The sequence below is a fragment of the Neomonachus schauinslandi genome, chromosome 10 (assembly GCF_002201575.2).
Source record: "Neomonachus schauinslandi chromosome 10, ASM220157v2, whole genome shotgun sequence".
NCBI lineage: Eukaryota > Metazoa > Chordata > Mammalia > Carnivora > Phocidae > Neomonachus > Neomonachus schauinslandi.
The window spans coordinates 13,039,304-13,063,344 of record NC_058412.1 but is presented as its reverse complement, the minus strand read 5'-3'; the positions used below and the strand labels follow the sequence as shown (position 1 = coordinate 13,063,344).

Here is a 24,041-nt window from a genome sequence, read left to right as displayed (position 1 = left end):
TTGGTTGTGACCTCTCCTCTTTCATTCATGATTTTGTTTATTTGGGTCCTTTCTCTTTTCTTTTTGATATGTCTGGCCAGGGGCTTATCAATCTTGTTAATTCTTTCGAAGAACCAGTTCCTAGTTTCATTTATCTGTTCTACTGTTCTTTTGGTTTCTATTTCATTGATTTCTGCTCTGATCTTTATTATTTCTCTTCTCCTGCTGGGTTTAGACTTTATTTGCTGTTCTTTCTCCAGCTCCTGTAGGCGTAGGGTTAGGTTGTGTGTTTGAGACCTTTCTTGTTTCTTAAGAAAGGCTTGTATTGCTATATACTTTCCTCTTAGGACTGCCTTTGCTGCATCCCAAAGATTTTGAACACTTGTGTTTTCATTTTCATTGGTTTCCATGAATTTTTTAAATTCTTCTTTAATTTCCTGGTTGACCCATTCATTCTTTAGTAGGATGCTCTTTAGCCTCCATGTAGTTGAGTTCTTTCTGACTTTCCTCTTGTGATTGACTTCTAGTTTCAAAGCATTGTGGTCTGAAAATAGGCAGGGAATGATCCCAATCTTTTGGTACTGGTTGAGACCTGGTTTGTGACCTAGGATGTGATCTATTCTGGAGAATGTTCCATGGGCCCTAGAGAAGAATGTGTATTCCATTGCTTTGGGATGGAATGTTCTGAATATATCTGTGAAGTCCATTTGGTCCAGTGTGTCATTTAAAGTCTTTATTTTCTTGTTGATCTTTTGCTTAGATGATCTGTCCATTTCAGTAAGGGGGGTGTTAAAGTCCCCCACTATTATTGTATTGTTGTCGATGTGTTTCTTTGCTTTTGTTATTAATTGGCTTATATAATTGGCTGCTCCCAAGATAGGGGCATAGATATTTACAATTGTTAGATCTTCTTGTTGGATAGACCTTTTAAGTATGATATAGTGTCCTTCCTCATCTCTTATTACAGTCTTTGGTTTAAAATCTAATTTGTCTGCTATAAGGATTGCCACTCCAGCTTTCTTTTGGTGTCCATTAGCATGGTAAATTGTTTTCCAACCCCTCACTTTCAATCTGGGGCTGTCTTTGGGTCTAAAATGAGTCTCTTGCAGACAGCATATCGATGGGTCTTGTTTTTTTATCCAATCTGATAGCCTGTGTCTTTTGATTGAGGCATATAGCCCATTTACATTCAGGGTAACTATTTTTTTTTTAAAGATTTATTTATTCACTTGAGAGAGTGAGATAGAGAGTACATGAGAGGGGGGAGGGTCAGAGGGAGAAGCAGGGTCCTCGCTGAGCAGGGAGCCCGATGTGGGACTCAATCCCGGGACTCCAGGATCACGACCTGAGCCGAAGGCAGTCGCTTAACCAACTGAGCCACCCAGGCGCCCAGGGTAACTATTGAAAGGTATGAATTTAGTGCCATTGTATTGCCTGCAAGGTGACTGTTACTGTATATTGTCTGTGTTCCTTTCTGGTCTATGTTGCTTTTAGGGTCTATGTTGCTTTTAGGCTCTCTCTTTGCTTAGAGAACCCCCTTCAAGATTTCTTGTAGGGCTGGTTTTGTGTTTGCAAATTCCTTTAGTTTTTGTTTGTCCTGGAAGCTTTTTATCTCTCCTCCTATTTTCAATGACAGCCTAGCTGGATATAGTATTCTTGGCTGCATATTTTTCTCATTTAGTGCTCTGAATATATCATGCCAGTCCTTTCTGGCCTGCCAGGTCTCTGTGGATAGGTCTGTTGCCAATCAAATGTTTCTACCATTGTAGGTTACAGTTCTCTTCTCCTGAGCTGCTTTCAGGATTTTCTCTTTGTCTCCGAGACTCGTAAGTTTTACTATTAGATGTTGGGGTGTTGACCTGTTTTTATTGATTTTGAGAGGGGTTCTCTGCCTCCTGGGTTTTGATGCCTGTTTCCTTCCCCAAATTAGGGTAGTTCTCTGCTATAATTTGCTCCAGTATACCTTCTGCCCTTCTCTCTCTTTCTTCTTCTTCTGGGATCCCAATTATTCTAATGTTGTTTCATCTTATGGTATCACTTATATCTCAAATTCTGCCCTCGTGATCCAGTAGGTGTTTATCTCTCTTTTTCTCAGCTTCTTTATTTTCCATCATTTCATCTTCTATATCACTAATTCTCTCTTCTGCTTCATTTATCCTAGCAGTTAGAGCCTCCATTTTTGGTTGCACCTCATTAATAGCCTTTTTGATTTTGACTTGGTTAGATTTTAGTTGTTTTATTTCTCCAGAAAGCATTTCTCTAATATCTTCCATGCTTTTTTTCAAGTCCAGCTAGTATCTTTAAAATCATCATTCTGAACTCTAGTTCTGACATCTTACTAATGTCTGTATTGATCACGTCCCTGGCAGTCGGTAGTGCCTCTTGGTCTTTTTTTTGAGGTGATTTTTTCCATCTTGTCATTTTGTCCAAAGGAGAATAGATGAATGAGAGAACAAAATACTAACAGGGTAACAATGTCCCCAGAATATATACACTAAATAAGTCAGAAAAGACCTGAAACCTGGGGAAAAGAAAGGGAAAGAAAGAAAAAAGAAAAAAGAAAAAGAAAAAGATAAAAAACAAACAAAAACAAAACAAAACAAAACAAATAGAATATGATCAAATATGATCAGGCTGGTGCATAGATCAGTGCCACACACTAGATTTTGGGCGTATTTTGGTCTGTTAGAAGAAAGTGCCTCCCAAAATTTTAAAGAAAGAAAAACTTATTTATGTACAAAAATAAGGGTTAATATGATGAAGGGATTGAATATGACTGTAAAGATGAAAATTATAAAAGATTTTATAAAAGGAATTGATAAGATAAGAAGTTGGGTGAAAAAAGAAAGAAGAGGATTTAAAAAAAAAGGGGGGGTAGAGAATGTGATCAGGCAGGAGACTGGAACAAAACCATACACCAGAGATTTAGGGTATACTTTGATCTGTTAGAAGAAACTTTATTCCAAAATTTTAAAGAGAGAACAATTTATATATATATATACCAAAAATAAGGGTATCTACTAGGAAGGGATAGAATATGACTAAAAATGAAAAATAAAAAAGATTTTTTAAAAAAGGGATTGATAAAATGTTGGTTGAAAAAGGGGAAAAAATTTTCAAAAAAAAAAAGACTTAAAAAAAATTAACTTTGAAAGACTAAAGAATCATGGTAAAAAAAGCCATGAATTCTATGTGCATTATTCCCCTAGTGCTGGAGTTCTGCTGTTCTCATTGATCGGTAAACTTGGTCTTGGCTGGCTGTTCTTGCTGATCTTCTGGGGGAGGGGCCTGTTGCCATGGTTCCCAAATGTCTTTGCCAGAGGTGGAATTGCCCCGCCCTTGCCCAGTCCGGGCTAAGTAATCTGCTCGGGTTTGCTCTCAGGAGCTTTTGTTCCCTGCAAGCTTTTCATACAGCTTTGGAGGATGAGAGTGAAATGGCGGCCTCCCAGTCTCCACTCCGGAGGAGCAGAGAACTTGGGGCCAGCTCCTCAGTGAGCCTCCAGAGAAAAGCAGTCAATCACTCCTGCCTGCCTGGTCTCTGGCTACGCTCCGTGCTCACCCAGGCTGTGACCCAGCATTTCTATCTCTGGCACCCAACCCCATGTGGAGTCTCCAAACCCAGCAGATCCCTGTGGTGCACTCCCGTGCCGCTCCTCCCGGGAGAGGAAGGGAAGTCTCCCTGGATCTGCCGCTTGTTGGGTCCCTGCTGGAAGAGCAGTGGCCCGACTGTGCCGCGGATCCCGGCTTATGGCAACCCCGAGCTGAGAGCCCACACCTCAGCTCCGTCTCTGCAGCTGGCTTCCCTGCTCCAATATCTGGGAGCTCTGCTGCACTCAGGCATGCCCGGTCTTTCTGTGACCCCGAGAGTCCTGAGACCACACTGTCCCGTGAGGGTTCCACCCTGTGCTTAGCCACTGGAGTGACGTCCCTCAGCGGAGCCGACTTCTAAAAGTTCCGATTTTGTGCTCTGTTGCTCTATCACTTGCTGGTAGCTGCTGATGGAGGCCCCCTCCCCCGCCATCTATCCTCCCGAATATCACCTCGGATTCACTTCTCCACATGTCCTACCTTCCAGAAAGTGGTCGCTTTTCTGATGAGAGAGTTGTTGCTCTTCTTTTCTTCGATCTCCTGTTGCATTCATAGGTGTTCAGAATGGTTTGATCCCTATCCAGCTGAATTCCTGGGACCAGACGAAATCCAGGTCTCCTACTCCTCCACCATCTTGCTTAGTCCTTGAAGTCTGTTTTACATTATCTTAAAACCAATTCCATCAACATTTTTTTAATCCATGTGTTGACAATGTAGCTGTTTTTCCGTCATAGTAAATTTCAGCATTAAGTCCTATTTTTCTTATTTATTTAATATCTGTGAACATTGATTTTAAATACTAGATATTAGAGTCCTCATAAAAGGAAAATATGTATGATTATTAAAAATGCATGCCCTGTGCTTGCTTCGGCAGCACATTTACTGAAGTGGGAATGATGTAGAGAAGATTAATATGGCCCCTGCACAAAGATGACATACAAATTTGTGAAGCATTCCATATTTTAAAAAAATGTATGCCCTAATTTATTAATCTTAAAGTGAAATTAAATTCTCCAAATGGTTAATTATAAATCATTAAGAATATACTTTAGATAATCAAGGGGAACAATCATAAGAAATGTATTATTGAAAATATATTCCCCAAAACACAATATACCATTCATATTTGTTTTATTAATTTAAATATTATGGCACACATTTCATTTTCCAATTTTATGGATACAGGATATGGTTGAGTGTTCATTTTTTACAATTAAGTTTTTGATCTATTAGATGACTAGTAGATGAATTCCTGTAAGTAAAAGATATCTCAAATATTATCTGGGGTTTAATCCTCTAATTTTCAGGATAAAGAGATTTAAGTTCATGTTAATTTATTTAAAGTCATCATAGAGCAAATTAACAGCAGAATCATGATTGGAAAGTGAGATTCTTAGGGTATTTGTTCAATGTCATGCTGGTGGTTAGAAACCAGAAAGCCCTCCAAATGGGAGAAGTGGGACCCAGCCCACATGGGTTCAGATCAGGGCTCAGAACTTTGGGTTGACCCACTCTGCTCATCCCAGACACTGGAGAGGGATTTAAAGAATTTCCAGGGCATCTGGGTGGCTCAGTTGGTTAAGCGACTGCCTTCGGCTCAGGTCATGATCCTGGAGTCCCTGGATCGAGTCCCGCATCGGGCTCCCTGCTCGGTGGGGAGCCTGCTTCTCCCTCTGACCCTCCCCCCCTCTCATGTGCTCTCTCTCTCTCAAATAAATAAATAAAATCTTTAAAAAAAAAAGAATTTCCAAGCAGGCACTCCAAGGAGAAGGGTCCTATAGAGGTGTGGGGCCAAGGCAGGGGTTCTGCTTGCTTGGATTTAAAGACAGTATTGTTCCCGTGGCACTTGGAGAGCCATACTTAAGCAAACAAATACACTGTTAATAAAAGCTTGCACAAAGAGCAATTGGAACTCAAAGAAAGAAACAATTTATTTTTTCTGTTAAAGGAATAGGAAGGCTTCGTGAATGGTGTATGATTTGAGGAGGGTCTTCAGAGATGAGTAGGACTTCTTTAGGTTTTCCAATCAGAAAGATCATGTGTGTGAAATTCTGGTTATGTGAATAGACTTTGTCTTAGTCATTTGGACCACTACACCCAATTATCATAGACTGAGTGGCTTATAAATAACAGAAATGTATTTCTCACAGTTCTAGAGGCTGGGAAGTCCAAGATCAAGCTATCTGCAGATTTGGTATCTGGTGAGGTGGTCGCATGTCTTGGTTCATAGATAGCTGTCTTCTCATTATGTCCTCACAGGACAGAAAGGAAAGGGAGCCCTCTGAGGTTTCCTTTATAAGGGAACGAATCCCATTCATGAAAGCTTTGCCCTCATGACCTAATGACTTTCTCAAATCCCCATCACCAAATACCATTCCACCAGGATTAGGTTTTAACATATATATTCTAGGGGGCCACAAACATTCAATCCATACAGACTTGTTAGATTTGAGAAACAATGAAAATTAACTGTGGCAGGAATGTGCTTTGAGTCAAGGATTAATAAATGAAGACAGAAGGGTGAAAGATAAAGAATTCAATATGCCAAGTTGCATGATTGGGAATGAAGGATTACATTGTGCCTAGAGACAGTGGAGTCCATAATGGAAGCCCTAAACTAGAATGAAAGGGTGCATGAAGGCATATGGTAGGGATGAAGTTGTAGCAGTGACAGGGTCCAGAAAAGAAGGATCTTGTTTCCTATACAAAAGCAATTATTATCAAACTGAATGTATTTAAAGGTCATCTCAAATGGGCTAAAACAACAAAGTTTGCATTTTGGTTGAATTAGAAATAGCCAGAGTCAACTTTATTTGACTCTCAGTCCATTGAATTTTGTTTTTTTTCTTTCCAGAAAAGGAGAGAAAAAAAGAGATAATTGACAAAGTAAATAACCAGCACATTTCAAAAACTAACAGTGCTTTCTACAATAAATATGCCTTATGAGTCATGCAACTCTCTAAACATATTTACTAATTTTTGATAATAGCACAAACCTTGGGGTTAAAGGGTTACATACCAGATGGGTAAATACAGGTTTTGTATAAACACAATTTGATATCAAGGGAATAATTTTTTTTTAAGATTTTATTTATTTATTTGAGAATGAGAGACAGATAGCAAGAAAGGGAAGAGGGTCAGAGGGAGAAGCAGACCCCCTGCTGAGCAGGGAGCCCGATGTGGGACTCGATCCCAGGACTCCAGGATCATGACCTGAGCCGAAGGCAGTCGCTTAACCAACTGAGCCACCCAGGCGCCCAAGGGAACCACTTTTTATTTTGACTATCAGTAAAGCACAACAGAACATATCTGTAATCTATGATAAACATGCTTGAGTTTAATCTCACTCCAAACATTTGCCTCAACTAAAGTTTCTTTTTGTTTAGATCACTGGGTCTTAAATATTCTGTATCAGACAGCTTTCTCAACAGAAAGTAAAACAAATTTCAGCACAGTACCTGAATTAACAAAGTACTATTAGCTCTAAGGAGATGATTTCCTCTTTGGGCAAACTTGTGGTCTATTATTCATGTTTAATCAAGACTGAGTAAGGAGAGATAAAATTCAATTAGTCTGAGATTTGCTTTAACATAGTCTAAGGCATGGCTGTGGAAGAGAAAGAAAATATGACTATAAATGAAAAAGCTTGACAAAGTGTCGGAAAATGGGTGCTGATATATGGGCATAAATGTATTTTTTTATTATGATGTTATGTTAATCACCATACATTACACCATTAGTTTTTGATGTAGTATTCTATGTATTTTTAAGATAAATGTTTCTCTGAGTTCTAGGAACCATTCTAGCAGATTAATCCAACCCAAGGAGAAGGTTGTGGGAACCTCCAATCTGTAGCCAATTGGTCAAAAATACAGGTAACAACCTGGGTTTTTAGTTGGCATCTTAAGTGGGGAAGGCAGTCTTGTAGGGCAGCCCTTAACCTATGGAATCTGATGCTATCTCCAGGTAGATAGTGTCAGGATTGAGTTAAATTGTAGGATACCCAGCTGCTGTCCGGAGAATTGTTTGTTGTTGGTGTGGGAGAACTCTATCACTTACCACCACCCCCCACCCACTGGATTTGGTACTAGAACCTAAAAGACCTCCCAGTTTGTGAAGGAGAACATCACCAATATAATTTGAGGCTACTTATATATTTAATTCCAATCATATCACCTGCTCTTTAACTGAATAGTTACTACCCTAATTTTTTTTATCATTCTCATGTTTTTGAAAAATAATGAATTATGTAATGTAATTGTTTAATTTTGTTTGTAAATTTTGTAAAAATATTAGTTAACTTTTCATATCACTTTTTTTTATTCTGCATGTTAATGCATAAAGGCACAGTTCATTCATTCCTTTGCTGTAAAATATTTCATGATGTGAATATTGATATTTATCCAGTCTTTGGATAATGAAGCTATTCTATACAATGAAGTTATGAAAATTCTGCTATGTCTCCTAGAGCACATGTAGAGAATTATGTCTAGGATATTCCTAGTTGAATCATAGGTATGTATATTTTCAGTCTATCAGGTAATGCCAAATTATTTTCCAAAGTATTTTAAGTAACCAATTTATATTCTCTACTGCAGTGTGTGAGTGTTCCTATAGTTCCTTGATTATCAAGGAACTATAAATTAAAGACATAATAAGATACTACACACCTACCAATTAGTAAAAAGTAAAGTTTGTTGGCAAGTTTGTAGAACAGTAAGATGATGATTCCAAGATTTTCGACTTGAGCAATTTGAAGGATTAATGCATTAATTTATATGTGACAGGTTTTAGGGGAAGATTCAAGAGTTTATTCTGGACATGCTAAGTTTGAGATGGTTATGAAGTTTTCATTGGATAGGTAGTTTTATATGTGAGTCTGGAGTTTAAGAGAGCAATTTAAGGGCGCCTGGGTGGCTCAGTTGGTTAAGCGACTGCCTTCGGCTCAGGTCATGATCCTGGAGTCCCGGGATCGAGTCCCACATCGGGCTCCCTGCTCAGCAGGGAGTCTGCTTCTCCCTCTGACCCTCCTCCCTCTCATGCTCTCTGTCTCTCATTCTCTCTGTCTCAAATAAATAAATAAAATCTTTAAAAAAAAAAAAGAGCAATTTAAGCTGGCGATATAAATTTGGGAGTTCTTGGCAAAAAGTGTATTTAAAGCTATAAAAAGTGGCTCCTGGGTGGCTCAGCTGGTTAAGCATCTACCTTTAGCTTGGGTCATGATCTCAGGATCCTGTGATCGAGCCCAGCATAGGGCTCCCTGCTCAGTAGGGACCCTGCTTCTCCCTCTCCCTCTGCCCTCCCCCCCCAACTCATGCTCTCTCTCTCAAATAAATAAATAAAATCTTTTTCTAAAAAAGCTATAAAAGGCATGAGACCACTAAAGGAGTGAGTACAGATAGAAAAGAGAAGACTGCAAAAGTCTGAGTCCTTGGGCACAAAACTAAGAGGTCAAGTAGATAGCAGACTTGTAAAAGAGCAACCAGTGAAATATGAGGAAATTCAATAGAATATAATGAAAGAAATAACAAATAAAGGAGAGAGTGATCAACTGTAGCAAATACTGTTGATAAGCCAAAAAGAAGAATGGAGATTGACCATTGTACTTATGAATGTGGAAGTCAGTGGTGACTTTGACAGAAACTGTTTCAGCAGAGTGGTAAGATGAAAAGATAGGAAGAGGTGGTCAGAGAAATGCATAAAATTGAGATTATGAAGGGGCTGCAATTGTTAGTAATAAATCCCGAGGCTTGATGATGGGAAAGGAGTGGCTGAGATATTGTGAAAGTTATGATCCTTTTTATAGTTTCCCATGTTTTTTGTCTAGTGATTCAACCACCACTGATGGTTACTGCATAGTCATTATTTCATTAAGGCTTGCAAAATGGTGATATATTAAATCTATTATTCCTTCTTCATTCATTAAATGGAATATTTCTTTAAAAATGTCTTAACTATCTGGTTATCTGATGTACAATTTACATTCTGGAATAAATGCTTGATTCTTTTATTTAACAGCTTTCAGTATAATGTGTTTGTTGCCTAGAATCCTTCTTAGGTGGCCTATGAATTCTTGTTTAAATATTATGAACTGATAGATTTTGACTATTTGATATGTCCATTGCAGTTATTGTATTTGTGCTCAATTTTCCCATCTTTGGCTAATATTGGGCCTCCTCAGTTGTTCCCTGAGTCTTTTAGACATGGCCACATTGTCTTTAATAGCTTCATTTCTTTCTGATATGACAAGGTGTCCTAAGATCAACATTGATATTTTCTTTCTCAGGTCTGGCTCAGCCAATTCTCTGAGTAACCCTTGTCCCTTTTAGTGAGAAATAATAATTACAAACCATAATCTTTTTGCTAATTGTAAACATTTATTTTTCTACATATCTACATTTAAAGTCTTTCTGAATATTTTATATATTTGAGAGAGAGAGAGCATGCACACACAAGCAGGGGGAGGGGCAGAGGGAGAGGAAAAAACAGATTCCCAGCTGAGTGGGGAGCAGGACAAGAGAGACTCAAGAGACTTGATCCCACGACCCCGAGATCACTACCTGAACTGAAGTCAGATGCTTAACTGACTGAGCCACCACCAACGCACCCCAGAACCTTAGAAGATTCTGATGCAGTTGTTCTGTGAATCACACTCTGTGAGACACTGTACTATGAATTTTGTATTTTTATCATACAGGCAATAAAGAATTAGCAAATAGTATCAATCAGGGATATAAACCCATCAGTTTTAAGATTACTCAGGTAATACTATAAAATAGAATGGACTTGGGGCGCCTGGGTGGCTCAGTCAGTTAAACGGCTGCCTTCGGCTCAGGTCATGATCCCAGGGTCCTGGGATCCAGCCCCACATCGGACTCCCTGCTCGGCGGGAAGCCTGCTTCTCCCTCTCCCACTCCCCCTGCTTGTGTTCCCTCTCTTGCTGTATCTCTCTCTGTCAAATAAATAAATAAAATATTTAAAAAAAATAATGGACTAAAGTGGGAGAAACATGGTTAGAAGACTAGTAAGGAAGTTCTTGAAAGAGTTCTAATGAAATTTGAGAGAGAGAGTACGTGGCCACTATACATTTCTGAGGTAAAATAAAATATGCTATCCCATAAGTGACGTAAGGGAGAGGGAGGAGTCAGTGATGACGCTGAAGGTTAGTCCTGTTGTGTTTTGAAAGGTATTTGATTTCAGAGAGATGAATTCTGTTCAGGGCTCAACTTTTCTATATTTAGAATTTTATGTTTTCTTAGGAAATAGTACTTGAATATGCAATGAAAATCACCTCATGACATTTTCTAAAAGAATATGAAATACATACACACACATATAATAGGAAGGTCCTTTATCATGCTTGTGTATACTCTAAGCTTGATATTTGGAAGGTAAATGTTATGCAACATCATTATAAGTGTTTTCCCTTTTGGCATTTGGGAGAACCACAACAGATTTTTTTAAAAAGTAGAATTAGAAAAAATCCAATTCATAAAACCAAATGTCATAAGGGATCAAAAGCAGCTCTGTGACTATGATTCCTGAGGTAAAATCAGGATGATTTTCTGACAGTTTCCAAAATAACCTAATGCAAGAGAAATACCATTCCAAATACAGTTGAGCAATAAGTAGCAAAATATAGGACATCAGTTGCTATACTTTTTATTCTAAACCTCATTCAGAAGGGTGTTTAAAGCTAATCATACTTACCGAGAACATCATGTGGTCATCTTGCTGTAGGGAAGTCTTCCAATGCAATGATGAATTTGGGGTGGTATAAGCAGCACAAACTAGCAATCATATCACATCTATGGTTTTCTTGGCTCTGAAAACACATTTAAGGAATAATTTTAAAAGTCATTAATTAGAATCTCTTCTAGAATTTACACTGCACACATATGTGATGAATTGTTTCCCCCTTCACCTTTTATTTCCTGGAATGTATACTTTCTGTGAAGCTTTCCATAACCATTCTCCATTGCAATACCTCACAAGTCTGTAGGAGAGCTAAGTCCTCGAGGAGGCAGTTTTAAATGATACCATGTAACTCTCTATTTGTCATAGGAATTCATATTAAGTGAGGTTCAGAAACTTTAATAGAGAAGTAGGAAACACATGAATTTTCTAGCCCAGCTTTTAAAGGCAAAAGACAGATTTTTATTTGCTCAACAAGTTGTGTCAGCCTTAAATTTTCAGCATAGATTATTTTTTGAAAAGCCAGCGATCGATACATTTTTAAAATTTTCCTTGAGTGTTTAGCCAGTCTATTTATAGATTTTCCATTCTGGGAAAGACCCATAACTCTCTATGGTATGTTTTTTTTCACTTTGCTAACTAAAAAAACCCCCGCAAATACTGAAGATCTAATGAGGTTCTTCAACAATGACAATGTCATAAAAGACTAAGTTGCTGTAAGAAAAGAACCTCACTTGGTAATGATTTTATGCTGAAGTGATTTATAATAGGGAGAAGGTCACGACTCGTTGGTGTTGGGTGGAACTTTGGAGACCAGCTGGGTGGGTGTTACCAGTTGTGGGACCATGTCTCGTTTTATTCACCTATAAAATGGAGAGTAAAATGTCTATCTCATAAGGTTCTCTTGAGAATTAAAGGAGATGATATAGGTAAACTTCTTAGTGCACAGTAGACTTTCAATAAAATATATCCACTATACATTAAATACCTTTCATAGTGCAATTGCACAGCTTGTCATAAAAAGAATTTATTCTAGTCTCTATGGGGTAATCTTGTTCGAAGTCAGTGTTGAATAGTTTTTAAAATCAAGATATCATTCACTCCATTGTTGTTTGCTGTTAATTGCCTTCCTCTGTGGAACCAGTGGATTTAGAGTCAGTCCCTCCCCAGGGTGTCTCATGGTTGCTGGTTTTCAATAGATGCTTTGAATCATGGACTCCCAGAGCATTGAGGGATCTGGGGATCATCTTTCAATTTAACTATATTTTTGTATGTATGTGTGTGATTTTTCACATGAGAATCCTGAAGCACATATTAAGAGAAGAAAGTAACATAGATGTTGGAGTCATACCTGAATTTAATTTCAAACTCTGTCATTAACTAGCTGTGTATAACTGGGTAAATCACCTTATTTCTCTGAGACTATTTCTTCATCTGAAAAATAGGTAAATGGTTGTAAAATTAAATCAGATATCATATATAGAAAACCTAGCAGAATGCCTGATACTGTAGAGCTTAATGTTAGTCTAAAGAAACTTATCCAAGATCACAGTGCTAGTAATGTTAGAAGATTTTTGCTATAATCCAGATACCGTGATTCTAAGTCTAGCATTTTTTCCATAGCCTTAAATGGGAGACATTGTGAGCAAGGAGGTTAGGTCTGCAACAAAGGCATGTATAAAGAATTCTCAGATCACAGAATGATAAATGCTTGCTTTCACCATAAATAAATGTACAAGGCAAACAACAGACAAGGTGAGAATAGTTTCAATCTATATAATCAATAAAAGGTTAGTATCCCTTGAAGATAAGTCTCCAATAAATCAGTAAGGAAAGGACTTGTTGGATGAATGGATCAAGACTGTGATTAGAATGTATGCAAGGAAGGAAGTTGGTAAAGTAGGAGTTTACAATAGGGCTTTTGGGGTCTAAGTATTGCTGAGTTTAGTGAGACAGCTGCTCTTTCTCACTCTATTTGCTAATAGCCCCAAACACCTCTGCTGTCTCACTGCCAGTCAATAGAAAGGTCTAACACAGTGCCTGGCATGCAGTACCTCCTTAATAAATATTTGTTGGATAAATGAATTAATGTTTCCCCAACCTTTACCACTTGGTGCCATTCTAGTGGGAAATCTGCTTCTGGTACACCTCTGTTGTCCAGAGAGAGACAATTCTGCCACTGCCACCAGTTGATGTAGTTTCCTGCCAATGTGGCGGTGCTGACTTGTAGAAACTCCACTACTGTTTCTACTCCTTCTGTGCACATTTCCATAGCCCATTCCCTTTTTCCCATGCTTTTTACAAAATGAAGAGACTAGTTCTTCCTTCCATATTATTTATTTCCTGCTTGGCTGGGGGCAGTGGAGTGGGTAGAATTCCTACAGCAAGATTGCCTGGTTCCCAAATTCTTCAGCAATGATTGTGCAGCCCTTTCAATGAACATCTGTAGTTCTATTACTCTCCAGAGAGCACACACGCCTCCAGCGCATTTCCAAAAGAACTAGGCTGGGTAACAGCTACCATGTTCTACCTTCTCTTACCTCTTCCTTGTGATCTTTGTGCATTGTTTATGAGTTGGGTTCACTGTCACACATTAATTCTTTCCTTTTTGTGAATTTTCTTTCAGTGGCTTTATAAGCTCCTCTGCAAACTGGGTTTGTCAATAGTGACCTCTCAGTCGGTTGGACATATCTTGTATATGTTCATACTAGTCAATATTTAAGATTTTTCTCCTGAAGTCACTCATCTCCTATGTAAATGGGATCATAGGTAAAGCTACAGTTTCACTCCATTCACTGAATATTACTAAGTCTCAGCCTAGATGTGGTAATAATAACTACTGGCAGAGTTATGAGGATTAGTGAGATAGCATAACACCAGGCAGATGGTAGGTAGGCTTCTCAGTAATGGAAACCATATCATCAGCGATTGTGAGCAGATTTGCTAGAGCTAAATAGAGGACTCAGTGTTAAAAAAAAAAAAAGATTATGGCAGACTATCAAGGCAAGGACTTAGTCAAAGAGAAAAAAAATACTGGATTACAAAAAAAAGAAGGGAATAGTATTGACAAAGCAAAAGTAAAGCTGCTAGAATTTGGTTGTGAGGTCAGTATAGAAGCTCTTAGACTAATTCAATGCTGCTGACCCTACTAAATACTGGGCTGGGGTTCTTTGCCATCCTGTGCCAGTGATGATCTGTGTCCCACCAGCCAACTAGGATGCTATCCTCTTTGCCCAGTTGATGGTAGGTAAACCAACCCTAAATCCTCGTTATACCAGTTGTTTCCCTGGACCCTCTCTGGTACCATTTTTATTGCCTGGGATCTCTGAGAAGCAGACTCAAAAATAGGATTAGACATGTAGGTGATTTGTTAGGGGAAATGTATATGAAGAAAAATGGGAAACTAGGCAAGACTGGGAGAACTATGAGACTATAATGATGTTCTGACTTTTGTAAAGGAAAGAGTGTAGTTTTGATGGAAAAGTCAGACTGTATGCAGTTCAAAAACAATTTGAAAGGTTGATGCTGACTCCTTGAGCCAGATAGCAAAGTCTTCTTTCAGAGGAGTTCTATATCACCTAGAAATAGACTTACCTGCCTTGGTATCCTTACCACACCTGGTCATGTCTCTGTGCACATGCAGTAATGGATTTTTGAGTACAGAAGCTGGGGTCTTTGGTCTATTATGCTCCTCACAGTCAAAGGTCTGAGATGTGCACTTCTATAGCCATTTATCTTCATTAAGTATACGTGTTAAAATGTTTTAGAAAAACTACTAAAACAAAAAAGGCAGAAGATTTTTTAAAATAACAAAAGAAGGAAATAAATAAAAGAGACAGAAAACCAGGACAAATAGAAAGCACAAACTGTGATACTACAAATATATCCAATACATCAGTAATTCAAATCAATGAAAAAGGACTGATTTCTTCATTTGAAAGGCAAAATTTGTCAGATTAGAAAACAAACACATATATGCTTTTACAAGTGTCACACCTAAACATAAGGATCTAGAGAAATAAACAATAAAAAATGGGAAAGATATAAAAGACAAAAACAAACCACAAAGACACTGGTTTAGCTATATTAAAACCAGAAGACTTCAAGGCCAATAGATAGATAGATAGATAGATAGATAGATAGATAGATAGATAGATAAATAGATATAGACATAGATCACTAACAATAAATGGTTCAACCCCTCAGGAAGGCATAATTCTAAACTTATTTGCATACAAAAGACATACTCAAAATATATAAAACAAAACTTGGTAGGATTCAAGGGAGGAATTAATCTATCATCATAGAGGGAGGTTATAATATATGGCTCTCAGTATATGAGTTCAGACTAAAATATATCATCAAGGATACACAATATTTAAACATTACAAATAATAATCTTGACCTAATGGACATAGATGGAATATTTTACCTAATAATTATAAATTTTTTTCAACTACATAGGGTATTTATGAAAATTGACCACACACTAGACCGTAAAGCATGATTCAATAAATTTCAAACAATCCACACCATATTAGAAATAAATAATCAAAAGCATATTAGAAAAAATGAATTCAGAAAAGAAAAGAGACTTTAAAATAACTCATGCATTAAAGAGGTAAACATTATGAGCTAAGTACTCAACTTAAAAGTTAGAGAAACAGAATAAACTCAAAGAAAGTAAAATAAAGGAACTGCTATTGATGAGGTAAAATTAATAAAAATTGAAAATGAAGGTACAGTGGAGAGAATCAACAAAGAAAATAGTCATTTTTTGGACAAAAATAAAATAGATAAACAAACATGACAAGATTGACCAATAAAAAGATAATGAATGTACAAATAAATATCATTAGGATTAAAAGTGGTCATAACTATATATTTTGTAGACATTAAATACATAATATAAGAATATTATAAAAAACTTTATGTCAATATGTTTAAAACTTAGATGGAATTAAAAAAAAGAAAAATTTAACTTACCCAGAAAGAAATGGAAAAAAATCTGAATGTTGCTATAGCGATAGAGAAACACCAGGTCAAAATGGTTGTCAATGAGTTCTACTACTCATTGAAGGAAGAAATCATTCCAAAACTTCACAAACACCTTCAAAAGATAGGAAACACAAAATAAAACTAAAAATGGAATAACCTGAATTGATTTTATGAAGTGACAAAGATCTGATGATAGGTAAGAAATCAAGAAACAATAAAGAACAATAGCAATACTCTCATCAGAGACACATGTAGGACATAGGTAAGACCAAACAACATAGTAAGGGGGATGTATTGTAGTATTTTGGTTATTGTTAAGGAAAATGTCTTTGCATTTGCTTTTGTTTTTAAAGTAAACAGATGGCTTACAAATTCTCCCAGTGTCTTATTCTAAATTCTCCAAAGTTGACTGTCAGAGAAATGAAGTTCTCTTCAAGGTCAGCATTTTGCCCTTCAAACAACATTCTGAACTATAAGTCTCTTTGTGAATGTTTGTTTTTAATTATTATGTGTCCTATGAGTAAATTAATAAAATAATTTATAATGTTTATAAGTAGTAAATTAAGTTTGGACCTAATTACTTCAGTGAAAAGGTAGCCTCACTGTCCTTTGTAAATTAGCTTGTTCCAAAGTTCTCCATTCATTTAGATTCTTCTCTTTCAAATATCAGTTCATGTCCTATCCCTTCCACAGTGTTCTCTCCAACTCTTCCAGTTCATAGATCTTGTCTTCCTGAAAATCGTTGTTTTTATTTTTTCTACCAAAGAGATAAGAATAATAAATGGCAATCCAATTTACTGCAATTAATTCACCAGATGATCAATTTGCTCAGCTTTGCTAAAGTCTTCTCCCCACAGAATTTCACTTGACTGAATATCAATGTTTCATGGGATTCTTATAGAATGCAAACATGGCTCAAAATTCAAGGGATGGACTTTTTCTTAAATCTTTCCCAATTTCTGCAGGTTTACACCTTGAACCTATCTCTGCTTTTCAAAGTGAAATGGCTGTGAAAAACCAGGTTTTGGTACTTGCCAGTTTTTGATGAATTGGCTATTTAACAAACTATCTTTGGAAAACTGATGTTTTGGCTTAGAGCCCCCTCCCCCCATTTCTTATGTTCCAGATGCAGCATTCATCAGGAAACATAAAGATGAATAAGGGATGGTCTCTGTCTTTTGAGAAAAGAATTTTCTAGTCCGTCTCTCCAGAGCTTAGCATACTATCTAGTATATTGTGAACAGGAAATAAATGTTGAATAAATGAACAAATAAGTGAGAAACTCAATGTCTGATAGGGGGCCCAGGTCAAAAATAATTATAATATAGGGTGATATTTGCAATATTAGATGTATGTTTAAGGCAACTGCTGTTGGCAGAAGCATAGGTAGAAGCAAGAATTGGAGACACAAGATCTGAAAGTATGCTATGTGTTTTTGCAAAAACATATAAAAAGTAAATAAGGGAGAGAGGTCATTCCAAACAGAGATACTGACTTGAACATGGAAGGGGACCATGGAAATGTAATCACAAGTATATTATTTTCTATTGCTGCCTAACACAGAACCACAACTTAGCAGCTTAAAACAGCATGTCTTTATTTACTTTTTTAAAGATTTTATTTAGAGAGGGGCGCCTGGGTGGCTCAGTTGGTTAAGCGACTGCCTTCGGCTCAGGTCATGATCCTGGAGTCCCGGGATCGAGTCCCGCATTGGGCTCCCTGCTCGGCAGGGAGTCTGCTTCTCCCTCTCCCACTCCCCGTTTGTGTTCCCTCTCTCGCTGTGTCTTTCTCTGTCAAATAAATAAATAAAATCTTTAAAAAAAAAAAAAGATTTTATTTAGAGAGAGAGAGAGCACAAACAGGGAGACCAGTATCCTGGACATGGCTAACTTAAATTCTCTACTCAGAATCTCACAAGACTGTAATTGAGGTGTACCTGGGCTGTGTTCCTTTCTGGAGCTTGGGATACTCTTTCAAGTTCATGTGGTGGTTAGCAAAATTTATCTCCTTATGGTTGAAAGATCAAGGCCCTGAAGACCTGGAGGCCCTGCCATGTGGCCTCTTCCATTCACATCACAGCAACTTGCTTCTTCAAGGCCACCCAGAAAATCTCTCTAGTGCATGCTAGCAAGACAGATTCATCTGTATTTCACAATCTAATCATGGGAGTGATGAATCTCCCTGCCTTTGTCATATAAAGTAACCTAGTCACAGGAATGGCACACAATCTCCTTTGCCCTATGACATTGTTTAGAAGCAGGTCACAGGTCCTGCCTAGGCTCAAGGGAAGGGGATTCCACAAGAGTTTGGACACCAGGGGGCAGAAATCCTTGAGGGCCCCCTTCAGTTGTGTTCACCACAATGAAAGAGCTGGTTGGTAGTGAGCCAACAGAAAATGAATCTGCCAGTTTCATGGGTGGCTGGAATCAGATCTTGAAACTACTTGGATGCCATGTGTGAAATCCAAAATAAATAGAATTAAAGACACACTAAGGCTTAAGGTTATGCTTGTATCTTTGGGGAAAAAAGCTTTCTTAAGAAAATTAACAGAATAAATAAGTTTGTACGGAGAATATGTTGATGTGTCTTACTGTAAATGTAGAACTATACTGAAAATGTAGAGCTATTTCTTTTAGAAAGAAAAAAAAAGTAATATCATTTTAACTTTCTGCTCAGGTAGCTTAAATTGGTTCACTTCTAAAGTTTTGTTCATAAGAGGATGCACAAACTTTGCACAACCTTTCCTGTCTTTGAGTTATACAACATCAATTTATTTGGAAAACCTTTTTCTTGCTGATCTGTTGGAGCATTAGAGAATCATAAAGATCTGACCTGCCTGTTGACTTTTTTCTTTCATTTCTCTCTTTAAAAAAAATAGCTGTAAGGCAAGGGTGTCCGCCACCCACTCGTTTTGGAGATACCTTTGCTTTGGGCTTCAAACAGTCAGGTTAAAAGGAATTGCAGTTATATTGGGCTGCTATGTGTACCACAGAAAACTGCCAGGCAAGAATGGGTATCATTTTTTTATAATTTGATAAATCTGTTCTTCCCTGATGAGAGACTTTCAATGACCCTCCAATGATTAGAGTCCAAATCTTCTTTCCCCTAATTTTTAAGTGATGGAAAATGGTATATATATATAACATTATACAAATGTATAGAGAATAGTTTAATAAATGCCCATTTACCAGCACCCATTTTTCTATACTTACCAACATTTTGTCAGCCTTTTTCATTTATAAATCATATCTTCTTTCTTTTCCACAGCCATGCCTTAGATTATGTTAAAACAAATCTCAGACTAATTGAATTTTATCTCTAATATACTCTAGTATATATCTCCAAAAAATAAGTACTTTTTTATAGAATAACTACAATGCCACTGAAGTATGAAAAAATCAGCAGTAATTCTTTATTTTCATCAAACATCCAAACAGTTTTAAAATTTTCTTAATTGTCTCATTTTCTTTTGACAGTTGGACTATTTGAATCAGAATTCTAATTAAGTCCACACTTTGTGTTTCATCCATAAATCTCAAGTCTTCAAATAAATAAATAAATAAAATCTTTAAAAAAATTTTAAAAAAGGGCACCTAAGTGGCTCAGTCTTTAAGCGTCTGCCTTCGGCTCAGGTCATGATCCCCAGGTCCTGGGATCGAGCCCCACATCGGGCTCCCTGCTCCGTGGGAAGCCTGCTTCTTCTCCCTCTCCCACTCCCCCTGCTTGTGTTCCCTCTTTAGCTGTGTCTCTCTCTGTCAAATAAAGAAATTAAATCTTTAATAAATAAATAAATAAATAAATCTCAAGTCTTTTTTAGTCTATAAGTACTCTCTCCCCTCCTTTAAAAATTTTCTTACAAAATTTTTGTTGTTGTTTTATTGTTATTGTAGAAACTGGGCAATTTATACTGCCTGGATTTTGCCAGTTGCCTCACCATTTAATTGAACTTACCATGCTTCTCTGCCCCCTTTACTTAGGTTTTGGATTGACCCTAGTGAAATTATATTTTTGTAGGTCAGAATAGTTAAGTGTTGGCAATTTTATGTGGTCCAACTTAATAATTAGATATGGAGGTATAACTAGATTTGGAAGTATGATCAGATTTATCTTCAAATTTTTGGTAAGAATACTTCATAATAGTCAGAATTTCATTATTTCATTACCTCTGATGGAATTAAGTGGCTGATTTCTTTCTTTTTGTAATGTTAAGATTAACCAGTGGACTCAGGGATCATGAGCTTGATGAAGCCATTATAAAGTTCCCCATCCGTTTTTCACCTAAAGGATTCAGAGCCATTGATGATCATTGCTTTGATCCATTGTTTCGTTAGAAGTTGCAAAGTGGTGTTATAATTTATTAATTAACTGTAATTCTTTGAAAAACATTCACTTTCCATCATCAACTATTTGGTTACCCTGAGGAATAGCTTATATAGGAAAGGCAAGACAAATGCTCAGTTCTCTGAATTTAGTTAATAATATTTGGAATTATGTATTGCTCATCTAGCATCTTCCAATGGTGACCAATGAGCTGGTTTTTAACTTCTAATTTTTAGAATTATTTTAAAAATGATGGCTTTAAATTTCATGAAAATAATAGTTGATCTTGGTACTCAACTTGTCCGGCATTTAGTTTGTTAAGAGTCCCTTCAAGTTGGCTTTCGAGTTTTTTCTGATACAACTGCAGTAGACCTTGATTTTCAAAAATGAAAAATGTTATACATTTATTGCTCCAGATATAGAATCAGCAATTTCTCCTAGATACATAATTTGCTATGGTGGGAAGAGCCATAGAGATAGAGTTGGGGAAATAAGAGTGTCCATTTGACTGGTCATCATTTCTAGATCTTTTTAGTGGACAAAAGTAAAAAATACATAATTTCAAAGAAAGTACACCATAAACTTATACTGATGTCTTCAACTAATTTATTATTTTAGGGCTTTTACTTAACTTCTTGGATTCCACACTTGTGTCTCCTCAAATGGCAAAAATTTTATTCCCAATGCCACCAACATTATTGCCCACTTATTATATCTTACATACACATCAACAGTTCAGAAAAACAACACCTATATTACTACCCCAAACAGATTAAGATTTCTTTGCAGGTTTTTTTTTTTTTTTCCTGTTAAGACTATATCCTTTTATAGAACAGTCAAGTTACTGGGGTTTTTTTGTTTGTTTGTTTTTAAATTACTTGAAAGAATTCTCTTTGTGTAACAACTCAGTAAATTTCATTTGTCTCATTTTGTTTCCAACTTTTAAGAATTACTTTTATTTTTTTGAATAATTTGTTCCCCAGTTTTGTAAAACATTTATATGATTCTATAAGATAGCATAACAATATTTGAGATAATCTTTGTTCCTTCTTGCAGCTTGTCGCAATACAGTGTGTAGATGTACTATAGTTTATTCAACCTATCTCCTATTGAATGAGCATTTGAGTTGTTTCCATTCTTTTGCTGTTAGAAATAATGACATAATGAATAGCTTGTGCATATCGAGGTGTGGGACTATCAGTGTAATTACATTACAATCCTTGACATGAGATTGCTGATTCAAATGGTAAAAACGTATGTATTTGTTTTTTTTTAATTTAATTTTATTATGTTATGTTAGTCATCATACACTACATCATTAGTTTTTGATGTAGTGATCCACGATTCATTGTTTTTGTATAACACCCAGTGCTCCATGCAGTACGTGCCCTCCTTAATACCCATCACTGGGCTAACCTATCCCCCCACCCCCCTCCCCTCTAGAACCCTCAGTTTGTTTCTCAGAGTCCATAGTCTCTCATGGTTCATCTCTCCCTCCAATTTCCCCCTCTTCATTTTTCCCTTCCTTCTCCTAATGTCTTCCATGCTATTCCTTATGTTCCACAAATAAGTGAAACCATATGGCAATTGACTTTCTCTGCTTGACTTATTTCATTTAGCATAATCTCCTCCAGTCCCATCCATGTTGATGTAAAATTTGGGTATTCATCCTTTCTGATGGCTGAGTAATATTCCATTGTATATATGGACTACATCTTCTTTATCCATTCATCTGTTGAAGGGCATATCAGCTCTTTCAACAGTTTGGCTATTGCAGACATTGCTGCCAAGAACATTGGGGTACATATGGCCCTTCTTTTCACTACCTCTGTGTCTTTGGGGTAAATACCCAGGAGTGTAATTGCTGGGTCATAGTGTAGCTCTATTTTTAATTTTCTGAGGCACGTCCACACTGTTTTCCAAAGTGGCTCTACCAACTTGCATTCCCACTAAAAGTGTAAGAGCGTTCCCCTTTCTCCACAACCTCTCCAACATTTGTTGTTTCTTGCCTTGTCCATTTTTGCCATTCTAACTGGTGTAAGGTGGTATCTCAGTGTAGTTTTGATTTGGATTTCCCTGATGGCTAATGATGATGAACATTTTTTCATGTGTCTGTCAGCCATTTGTATGTCTTCTTCAGAGAAGTGTCTGTTCATGTCTTCTGCCCATTTTTTGACCTACTTATTTGTTTTTTGGGTGTTGAGTTTGAGAAATTCTTTATAGATCTTGGATACCAGGCCTTTATCTGTAGTGTCATTTGTAAATATCTTCTCCCATTCTGTGGGCTGCCTCTTTGTTTTGTTGACTGTTTCCTTTGCTGTGCAGAAGCTTTTTATCTTGATGAAGTACCAAAAGTTCATTTTTGCTTTTGTTTCACTAGCCTTTGGAGATGTATCTTGAAAGAACTTGCTGTGGCCGATGTCAAAGAGGTTACTGCCTATGTTCTCTTCGAGGATTTTGATGGATTCCTCTTTCACATTGAGGTTTTTCATCCATTTTGAGCTTATCTTTGTGTATGGTGTTAGAGAATGGTCGAGTTTCATTCTTCCGCATGTGGCTGTCTAATTTTCCCAGCATCATTTATTGAAGAGACTGTCTTTTTTCCATTGCATGTTTTTTCCTGCTTTTTGAAGATTATTTGACCATTGAGTTGAGGGTCCATATCTGGGCTCTCTATTCTGTTTCATTGGTCTATATATCTGTTTTTGTGCTAGTACCATGCTGTCTTGGTGATCACTGTTTTGTAATATAGCTTGAAATCAGGCAACATGATGTCCCCAGCTTTGTTTTTCTTTTTCAACATTTCCTTGGCGATTCGGGGTCTTTTCTGATTCCATACAAAGTTTAGGATTGTTTGTTCCAGCACTTTGAAAAATGTCATTGGAATTTTGATCAGGATGGCATTGAAGGTAGAGATTGCTCTGGGTAGCATAGACATTTTAACAATGTTTATTCTTCCAGTCCATGAGCATGGAATATTTTTCCATCTTTTTGTGTCTTCTTCAATTTCTTTCATGAGTGTGCTGTAGTTCCTAGCGTATAGATCCTTTACCTCTTTGGTTAGGTTCATTCCGCGGTATCTTATGGTTTTTGGTGCTATTGTAAATGGAATCATTTCTCTAATTTCTCTTTCTACAGTTGCATTGTTAGTGTATAAGAAAGCAACTGATTTCTGTGCATTGATTTTGTATCCTGCCACATTACTGTATGAGTTCTAGTAATTTGGGGGTGGAGTCTTTTGGGTTTTCCACCTAAAGTATCATGTCATATGTGAAAAGAGAGAGTTTGACTTCTTCTTTGCCAATTTGAATACCATTTATTTCTTTTTGTTGTCTGATTGCTGTTGCTAGGACTTCTAGTACTATGTTGAACAACGGTAGCAAGAGTGGGCATCCTTGGTGTGTTCCTGATCTTAAGGGAAAGGCTCTCAGCTTTTCCCCATTGAGGATGATATTCACTGT

At 37.0% G+C, this 24,041-nt stretch overlaps 1 non-coding gene across 1 annotated transcript; it reads left to right on the top strand.

Moving 5' to 3' along the window:
- The first annotated feature begins 4,425 nt into the window (after positions 1–4,425).
- On the top strand, positions 4,426–4,532 carry LOC123326060. Its single transcript, XR_006540850.1, has one exon. It is a non-coding gene; the product is annotated as a U6 spliceosomal RNA (small nuclear RNA).
- Positions 4,533–24,041: the final 19,509 nt, after the last annotated feature.